We start from the raw sequence: 10,717 nt of genomic DNA, 5'->3' as shown, positions 1-10,717 counted from the left end.
TAAAAAAGATGGGTTTGTACATGTGTTTTGAATTTAAAGTTTTGAATTACACAGATCAGCCAAAACAACATTATCTTTCTTATCTAGGATAAGATGAACACGAATTCATGAAGAAAAAGTTCAGCATTTATTCAAATTACAATGCCCAAGCAATTTTAAAGGATTTTTCAAGTAATCTCAGATACATTCTCAATATATATAGAAATGTGGGATCCATTCAGATTAGTGTATTTTGCTACTGTACCATTTTTTCATACACAGATAGCCATCATCCTCATAAATGCCTGAAAATAGTTTTCTTTAAACCTGTGCATATCCAGTTTCACCAAGCAGTTCAGCCCTCTGATAAACTTTATCCAAGCTGCATTCCATATCTATTAAAGGAAGATTGCAATATATCCATCTTTGGGGGGAAAAGTAGGTTTTATGTTGTGTACTGCACCATAAAATATCATCAGTAAATTTCTTCTGCTGATTGCAGCTGCAGTACTGATAGGGTTTTCATTCTGTATCCAACATACCTCCAGCCTGGATCTGCTGTATTTTGTGAGACGATAGCCAGGCAGACAACCTGCTTACAGACTCGTTGTCTATGTTCTCAGCCTCAGTTGATCCTGCTGTCTGTGCTGCAGTTTTCCAGCAGCAGGTTTTGCTCCAGAGATCCCTCTTGGCTTTACCTGCTCTTGGCCCAGCTCTGCCTCTTGCCTTCAAGCTCAGGTGGTGCTGATGCTGGTGTTGAGCACTGCTTGTTGCTGGCAGGCTGAGGCACTGGGTGCCAAGACCCTCCCTGAGCCACTGACTTCAGCTTTACACATTGAGCAGCCCCCAGGGAGAACCGAAGCCTTAGCAAAGTCATCATTTCTTAAATAGAAGCCATTTATTTCTCACTTTTCTTACTGCCTGATACTTTAAAAAGCAGAAATGAGGAGAGCTATAGAGTTTTATAGCATTAAGTAAATTGAAAGACAGATCAATTTACTTTTCCTACAATACAATATTTTAGCTTTTTCAAAACAGAATAAATTTCCCTCTTAAAAACTGTTTTAAAGCTGTCATGCAGGAGTAGTGCTGGATAGATTTCTTCAGAACATGTAGTTATTGAAATGATCGTATCTTTGTACAATCTGGCATATATCATTAGTTTATGAATAGCAGAAACATAAATAGACCTCATCCCCAAAAGATTTTGGATTGTCTTGCTAAATATAACTGTAGAATTTAATAGAAAGTAAAGCAAGATGTAAACCAAAATGTGCATACAGATGGAAAACACTTCAGCAAAATCCCAAGCCTCCTCAGAACTGAAATCTCTAAACACACAGAATCACAGCTAGATTTATACTTATTCAGGAGAAAGATATTCACTGGGTTTCCATTTCATTTAGAGTGGAGAAGTAATTTTTATTTGATGGAAAAGAAAAAAACCTAAAGCTAAAAAGAAATTGGACTTCTTAAAAAATGAGTTTCTCATCCCTGTTACAGTAGTGGGACCTATGCAACACAGAGCACCTTGGTGCTTTGCCCAGAAAAGGGTTTTGCCACTCCAGACCTCCAGGAGATAACCACAGTCCTAGAGCAGAGGGTACCCCACCAGCAGACACCCCTGAGTGCCAACACAGCAGCTTGGGTTGCCAGAAGAGCCAGTGGTGGGCACATCCCAGGCTGGGAGGATGCAAGGAGGCACCACAACTTCCCACATCTGTGTGTTCACCACCCCTTTTCCTAGTTTAATAAACCGGATGAGGAATTTTTGGTTTTATTGAGAAACATCTTACATAATCTCATGGAAAGCAGTATTGCAAGCCTCCTTGAGAAGAGAGGGGGAGAGCAGGCACAAGAAAGAGCTGTCAGGTCTTAGAAGAGAGATCATAAACCATCAAAGACCCCCAAAGCACCCCAAGACTCATTTCTGGGGCCTTCCACCAGTGGACTCTGCATGATCCATAGTGTTGCATCAGACACTGTAAAACTCCCCACCTGAACCTGACTGTATATTAACCCATTGAACTTTATGTTTTCTGAGCTTCCCCCAGTTCCAACGGATCAAGACTACGACCATCACTTTGACAAGTGGAAATCTAAATTGCAACAATCAAGTCTCATCACTGGATCCACAGGTGGTGGTGTTCTTCCTTCCTTCCTTCCTTCCTTCCTTCCTTCCTTCCTTCCTTCCTTCCTTCCTTCCTTCCTTCCTTCCTTCCTTCCTTCCCCTTATACATTTTATTAAGCATTATTTTTATACTTTTATATTGCCATATTTCCATACATACTAATAACCTAAACAGCCAAACACCTCCTCTCCATTGCAATCAAACTGCTCAAAAATAAACCTGCCATATATATATATATATAAACACTGATCATTCAGTGTTGTTTCACTCTGATCTCCCCCAAGGGATCTATTAACAAGAATCTTGGTTACCCCTGCTCTGGGGCAGGTTGTAACAGCATCTTCTCACTGCAGCACTGTTGCTCAGATGCATGCATCAAACCTGACTGCAGAAACCTTTCCTTGGAGACTTGTCTGACTTACACCTCCCAGTGATCCTGCTGGACTTTGTTCATTCCTGGATTGCAATCACAGACATGGGTGTCAGACAGCGTGCCTCATCTCTGCAGGGCAAACAAACACAAGAACAATCCTTAAGCATTTGTGGAAATGGTGTATGTGCATCATCCATGTGCCAGTGGGAGAAAACACTCACGTTCCTCCTTCCTGCAATCACTCAATCTATTGCTTCCCAAGGCTGATGTTCACTGTGATCATTATTAAGGTGTCACCAACATAAGAACAATTGGAAAGTGGACATGACCCTGAAAATAAAGGCAGTTTTGAGATACTCAGCACCTTATGCAACTAATTTTCACAGAACTATTTAAAAAACCATCTAGGACTTTTTGCTACATGACTGGACAGTACCACAACATGAATCTTTTCTTTGATGAGTAGTCTGGAGCAAAATAGCTGTACAAACTGTGGATCTGTCTCATGTTTTGGTACATCTCTGAGTGGTAATCACTTTGCTCAGACTGTTAGAGCCAGCACTGCAGATTGTCAGATCTCAGAATAGAGATTAGATCACCATTATTAACAGATAACTTTATTTTTCAGAATTACATTCTACATGGGTGAACAGAGAATAGCAGAGGGGAAGGCAGTAATTTTTACAGATGTCATTTTCAGAATGTACCTGCTGACACTTCAGTAGAGGTTTAAGGCAGTGCAGGCTTAATTTAAAGAAACAGCAAGTTAAACTCCCCTTTGAGGCTGAAAGTGGATTTGTTCATTTCATTAAGCAGCAGAGCTTGTTTGACAAGTAAGTGAAGTCTGTCTGCAGTATCAGCTAATCAGGATTATCTCACTCCTGGAGAGATGATCCAGGTTGAGCTGAAAGCTATTTTCCTGGTGTTTGCATCCATGTACACTAAAAGACATATGTTAGGTAATATATATATAAACACTGATCATTCAGTGTTGTTTCACTCTGATCTCCCCCAAGGGATCTATTAACAAGAATCTTGGTTACCCCTGCTCTGGGGCAGGTTGTAACAGCATCTTCTCACTGCAGCACTGTTGCTCAGATGCATGCATCAAACCTGACTGCAGAAACCTTTCCTTGGAGACTTGTCTGACTTACACCTCCCAGTGATCCTGCTGGACTTTGTTCATTCCTGGATTGCAATCACAGACATGGGTGTCAGACAGCGTGCCTCATCTCTGCAGGGCAAACAAACACAACAATCCTTAAGCATTTGTGGAAATGGTGTATGTGCATCATCCATGTGCCAGTGGGAGAAAACACTCACGTTCCTCCTTCCTGCAATCACTCAATCTATTGCTTCCCAAGGCTGATGTTCACTGTGATCATTATTAAGGTGTCACCAACATAAGAACAATTGGAAAGTGGACATGACCCTGAAAATAAAGGCAGTTTTGAGATACTCAGCACCTTATGCAACTAATTTTCACAGAACTATTTAAAAAACCATCTAGGACTTTTTGCTACATGACTGGACAGTACCACAACATGAATCTTTTCTTTGATGAGTAGTCTGGAGCAAAATAGCTGTACAAACTGTGGATCTGTCTCATGTTTTGGTACATCTCTGAGTGGTAATCACTTTGCTCAGACTGTTAGAGCCAGCACTGCAGATTGTCAGATCTCAGAATAGAGATTAGATCACCATTATTAACAGATAACTTTATTTTTCAGAATTACATTCTACATGGGTGAACAGAGAATAGCAGAGGGGAAGGCAGTAATTTTTACAGATGTCATTTTCAGAATGTACCTGCTGACACTTCAGTAGAGGTTTAAGGCAGTGCAGGCTTAATTTAAAGAAACAGCAAGTTAAACTCCCCTTTGAGGCTGAAAGTGGATTTGTTCATTTCATTAAGCAGCAGAGCTTGTTTGACAAGTAAGTGAAGTCTGTCTGCAGTATCAGCTAATCAGGATTATCTCACTCCTGGAGAGATGATCCAGGTTGAGCTGAAAGCTATTTTCCTGGTGTTTGCATCCATGTACACTTAAAGACATATGTTAGGTAATGGGCTGGACCTGTGAAATAACCCCATGGATGTCAATAATGAGAAGTTATTTATTGCTTTGCCACACATCAGACCCAGCACAGGAGTCAGTTTTCTAAATCACGGCAGTTCCCCTGCAGGGAGTACAGCTGGAGTCACAGCATACTGCTGCTAAGCACACAGGGACCACAGGGCAGGGCAGGGTTTAGCAGAGACCAAAGGTGTGAGGACAAGAGCTCTACAGTGGGGAGAGATTCCATCCTCGAAGGGAGCCTGAAGGCTACTGGATTAGGCACCATTACCTACCCTACAGCTGACAGCTGTCCAGGTAAGGAAGATTTTATATTTCATGTGTACCAGTCTGATTGTCCTTTCTCAGAAGCTGGCCAAACCCACAGTGGCTTCTTAGACCTTCCTCCAACACGTGGCTGCTACATCCTTAAAGCAAAACAAGGGATTTGGCACAGGCTGGTGGATATAGAGGATGGTTGACAAAACCTTGTGGAGCCTTTTCCTGTGCTGCACTGTACCCCCAGCCACGCTGGGTGTCAGCAACATGGACTGCTCCACACTCAGAGCAGTTGCTGTGTGCCCAGTCTAGCTCTTGCTGCCATGGGGGACGTCACCTCCATTTCTGCAGGGTCTGACAGCACTTTAACCCACTGCAACTGCCTTTCTGCAGCACAGAGAGGCTGGTTTCTGAAGATGTTAAATTACCAGTAAAGCCCAGTCTGGACTATACAGGGTTTATTCCAGCCCCATGACTTCACAGAGGCTATTGGCTACAACATTTTGCTCTTCTGGCTCAGGGCAGCCCTGCTCACCAGCTGTGACAGCATTATCTGTCAAGCATTTTTGCACCTATCTCTCCAAGCAACTGTGGTTCCAGAAGGAGGAACTGTTTAAATGTGTGTTATCTTCACATTAGCTGCTGGGAGGTGAAAGCTTACTGTCAATCTAGTTCTATCCCATCCATCTTGATCACTTCCATAAACTCAGTGAGCAAGTAAATCTACATTAAAATGTATGGTATTGCACACCCACTGATGCTGATATGCTTGAAATATATGATGTGTTTGATGAGGCCTAGGCTGTGCTCCCTGCTAGCAGCTCTGAGCTCCATGGACTGCTGAGGGAAGCACACCAGTCTCAGGGTTATCAGCACTGTGCCTGCTGGCAGGGAGCTGCACACCTGCCAAACAGCAACGACATCAGCATGGTCCCTTAACAGAATCCGGAAAACTGATCTGTACTGGGAAAACTGGCACAAAGAGGGCTCCCTTGCTCCCTGGTGTACTCATCCCTTGGTCTCATGGCAGTGTTAAACACTGGAACTCACACATGGAATATTTTGAGGACTCTTGGAAACCTGATAGCCAGTTTGAATACAAAAATAAGCGAAGATAAAAAGAAGACGGAGTTAGGAAACTTTCTAAACTTTTTTATTTTTTGTCTCCATATCTGCAATAAACATGTATGAAGACAACCTCTCAGAAGAGGAGGAAACCTCTCAGAAGTGGAGGAAACCTCTCAAAAATGGAGGAAGATCAGTCGAGTATTCAAATTAAAACACACAATCACATTAGCAGAGCTAATTACAGGAGAACTCCTGGCCATTCTGGGTTACATGAGGAGCCCTGTACATAAAGCATCCACTTTGCTAAACAAAACCTGAAGGTTTTAAAAGGAAATAGTAGTGACTTGGATGAAAACTACAGTGGAAAAAAAATGGAGGGAACTGAGAGTGTAGAGCCCTCTTAACTATCTAGAGTTGAGAAGTTATGGTGAATTACAGGCTAATTAATTTTCTGAATTAATGGTTACTATTTTCTGAGTGTCCATTTCAGTGGATCATGAGGCTTTTCTCCAATGCTAATTTTTCTATGGTAAAGATTAGCAAGTAAGCAGTATTAGAAAGAATGCAAATTGCCTATAAGACAAAACCTTCACAGTAGAGCAGTTTCGTCTCAGTTATCACCTAAGGTTTACCCTTTTCACAACTTAAGACAATATTTGGGTTTCTTTAATTCCAACATTGCATAAAATGCAACTGGTCAAACTCTCACGGACTTTTCAGAGAAGGATATTTCCTTCTATTCTAAGTATCTGAACATTTTAGATGTTGGTTTTAGGCAGTTTTTGGTTCTAATTGATGCACTGTTTTGGAGAACTTGTTCACAGATGACCATGATGCCATTTTTGATTCATCCAGCAGCATATACATCTGTTTATGAAAATGTTGCTGTCAACTAGTTGCTGATATCTAAGATGCAGTGAAATTTGGATTCATTTCATGATGTGGAACTGAAGTGTTGAGATGCTGACAGAAGGTCTCTTCGTCCCAATGCATGAGGAAGGAGCACACATTCCCTGGTCCTTGCCCAGTGCTTGTCACTGCCAGCCACAGCACACCCCATCAGCAAGAGGGATGTGTTGTGTGTGCAGCAGTACTACATGCTGCATCACAGACATCTTTCTCTGGAGAAAGATGGACAGGGCAAATGTGTCAGTCACCAAAGTGCTTCTTGCACTGTGGGAAGGCTTTTGAGTTTGACACTGCTGAGTGAGATATAAGACCTGATATATGACATAACTGGTATTGAAATGTGCTGTCTGTGAACACCAGATTTAATTACTGAAAAGTTTACAGAAAGCACAAGGAAGTGGGATTTTTTCCAAAGTAAATTCACTCAAATATGACATAAAGAGTTCCCATGGGAAGAAAAACTCTTCAATATCATCCATCTGTAGATTCGGCTGAATTTTTATCCCATTCAGATTAGCCAATCCAACTATTGAGGAACACCAGACCTTGCCAGAATTCAGCCTTGTGCTGCATCACTTAGGAAAAGTCATGGCATTGCTTTTCTGTTGCTACCAGCACTACATCAGGAGTTGCCTGAAACCTTATGTCTGTGCTTGCCACAAATTGAGAATGAGTCTCATTAACAAGTTTCTTTTGGCATTCAGAACTACTCAAAAGCAACACCAAAAGAAAGGTCTCCAGGTTAGCCCCATTCAGAAGAGGCCTACTCAGGTATTTGTCTTCTCATGTACTTGCTCTGGCAGTTTGTAAGCAGGTATGACCCACGTGGGACAGTCATGCAAAGGGAAGAGTTTTTGCTGGATTTTTTTAGTAACAAACCTTGAAGACATGGCAACAGTGAATCTCCTCTTCAGCTTATGAGTCAATTTTTTCCTTTCTTCTCAAAAAAATTAAAATACAATAAAATGAAAGATCATTTTTCTCCATTTGAAAGAATGAAAAAGTTTAAATCTTCTTTTCCCCTTCAAACCCATCTTTATCTCCCACTTTACAGGAGCTTGGGTCTCTGTTGCCCAGATGCTTTCCAGAGCATAGTGCACTGCAATCTGAAAACAGAGATCCCAACATCCCAACAGAGATGAAAGGCTTATCTGCTTGAATCAGAGCATCTCCTGAAATTGCAGTCCCTGCTCACTTTCTCACAGAAGCAGCTCAGACCATGATGCAAGCTGCATCCAGCTCCCATTGTGCAGCACACGGCTGAGCTAAGGGACTGCTGAAGAAAACTTCAGCCTTCCTCTGTGCCCTGCTGCCTTCCAATGGAGAAGAGTCTGGGTGAAAAAGGGGAGGTTACTGTCCTGGCACAGATCAGTAGCTCTAAGTGATCTCGGGTATGTGGGCGGTGTTTCAGATTTTGGGGTGTCAATCAGCAGCAAGATGGAAACCAGCCACAAGGAAATGAATATTGAGGAGAGTAAAATTTTTTTGAAAAGGTCAGAGGTGGAAATATCCTCAAGTGAAAGTACAGTAGAAAAAGGTAATAAAGTGATGCCTTTCAAAAGTTGGATTCTGCCATGCTATTCATAAAAAGATATCATCTATAGTTTTCATATACTTTTTTTCTCACATGCTTGTTCATATTTTTTATCTTACTGTTTTGAATGAGGGGAGAAGATGGATATGATACCAGCTGTGCTTAAAGCACTTCAAAACTGCTGCTCACCTAAAGGGAAAAAGCAGCTATCCTTCTTTTTGTGAAAAATTGGAGAATCTGGGCAATCCTGTGATAGGTATATGACAATGATTTTGTATGTTTTTAGCACCGTGAAACTCAGGTCCTGACTTGAGTTTCTGCTTAATTTTGCTCAAATTATTATTAATACTAATATAAATATTGTATATGTTAATCAGAGTTGTTAATTCCAATAATTACACAGAATCATCCCAGGCTAATTTCATACTGACTGTTCTAAACCACCTTGAAGTCCATAGGGTATTGGTGTGCTGTTTTTTAGCAGAATTATGCACATTTCCAAAATTTTCATACAGCTTCTCACATTAAGAATAGGCCTATTATAAAACTGGAATAAGGAATTGTTATCAATTCATGCACATATTTTTTTTTCCAAATAAAAAGTGCATTTATTGATCCCCAGAAAGAGTTTTTCTACCAAAACATTACAAGTAGCATCTATAGAGACCTTACATGTTTTGTTATGCAGAGAGAGCTCCTACCATGCAGAGACACCAAATGTTCTGAGCCCCAACAGAAAACATCTTGTCTGTGACATCTGACTGACATATTGTCATGAAAAATATCTGGATGGTCCTATGAATTCTTTTATGTTAGTCTATGTTAGGAGCGAGGATGACAAACACATGTTCCCAAAGAAGTTCTGTGCTTTAAGAAAACAAAAGGAGGAAAATATTTTAATATCCCTTGTAGCATTGCTTCTGTTTTATAAGCAAAATGTATTTATTTTTCTTTGCAGTTCTACAGACCCCAGGAAAACCTTTTAACATTGCGGTTCTTTACAGCATTGCACATTTAAGCTGTCAGGAACCAAACTAATTAAACTGAAAAGCTGCTCGCTTCTCTTTCTGTATAAGGTTATAAAAAAAAAGAAGATACAATTACTGGTGAAACTAGGGCACTGAGCAGAATTTAAAACTATGTGCAGCCTAGAAGCATTATGAATATGAAATCTTTGTTGTACAAATTACAGCTTGCACACAGGCCTGGACACCAGCCTACCTAGGAAGATGATGACAAATTATAAAGGACTTCAAGAAGGATAAAATGCCTAATACAAGGGCTATAGGGGATGATCCATGAAGAAAGAAATAAAGAGCTAAATATTTTAAGATGCCCCACATGGTGTCTCAAACTGCTATAACTGTTTACATGTGCTTGAAAGATACAAATAAGGAGGCATTAAGAGATTGGTTAGAGCTCTTCTCAGGGGTATGTATAATTGCATATAAAGGTAAGAAAGTGAGCAAATGGAGATTTGAGTTGACTATCCAGCCAAAATTTTAACAAGGACATCTAATCGACTGTGAAATAGCTTCCCAAGAAAAAGTGTTAGAAGTCACATCTCTGAAATGATTTAAAAGCAGACCAGACACATCATGTGAAAAGGTAATGGATGGAGAATATAGAAGTGGCTCACAGTGTGTTTCTAGCTTTTGGGTTATAAATCCCTCTGATTGTGACCAATTTGACTGTCCCTTTTGCTGCTGCCATGCTGCAGGTGCAGCACCCACCACTGCTCCTGCACAACACCCTCCCTCCAGCTGCAAAAGGAAGGCAGAACCAGGCATTTACTGGTCAAGAAGGATGACTCTTGTTTAAATATTAGTAATAGAGTGAATATGATTAATGGTCAGTAAGAGAAGCCTGTGCATCTTGGCCAAGGCTGAGTGATGGAAGCACAGTCCTTGCACTGCCATGAGGAGCAGTGCCCAAGAGGCTCTGAGGACCTGGTCCCTGGTTCACCAATTGCTCTGTGGCTAATAGAGATCTCCCAGCTGTGAGCTGCTCTCTTGTGGCTTCTGTTTTCTTCTTATGAACTTCCCCACCTCTTAACATGGGGTTACATACACACAAATGTGAGAAAATCAGTATAACAATGTAAATTTAAAGTTTTCCATGAATTATCTGTGTTGATGCTTCTATGCTCCATTCCTGCAAACAGTCTTCTACACAGGAGGTTTTGCAGTCAAAATGTGATGAATTATCACATGGAATGCACACTAAAGAAATGAAAGGTTGTCCTTGTCAATGGCCCAAGGGGTTGGGTTGACTCCATCTGGAATACTGTGTGCAATTCTGGTGCTCTCAACGTAAGAAGGACATGGAACTGCTGGAGCAAGTCCAGAGGAGGCCACGAAGTTGGTAAGAGGACTGGAGCATGGGAGAT

Source organism: Acanthisitta chloris, unplaced genomic scaffold, assembly GCF_000695815.1.
Source record: "Acanthisitta chloris isolate BGI_N310 unplaced genomic scaffold, ASM69581v1 scaffold9404, whole genome shotgun sequence".
Lineage (NCBI taxonomy): Eukaryota > Metazoa > Chordata > Aves > Passeriformes > Acanthisittidae > Acanthisitta > Acanthisitta chloris.
This window is presented reverse-complemented; position numbering follows the sequence as displayed.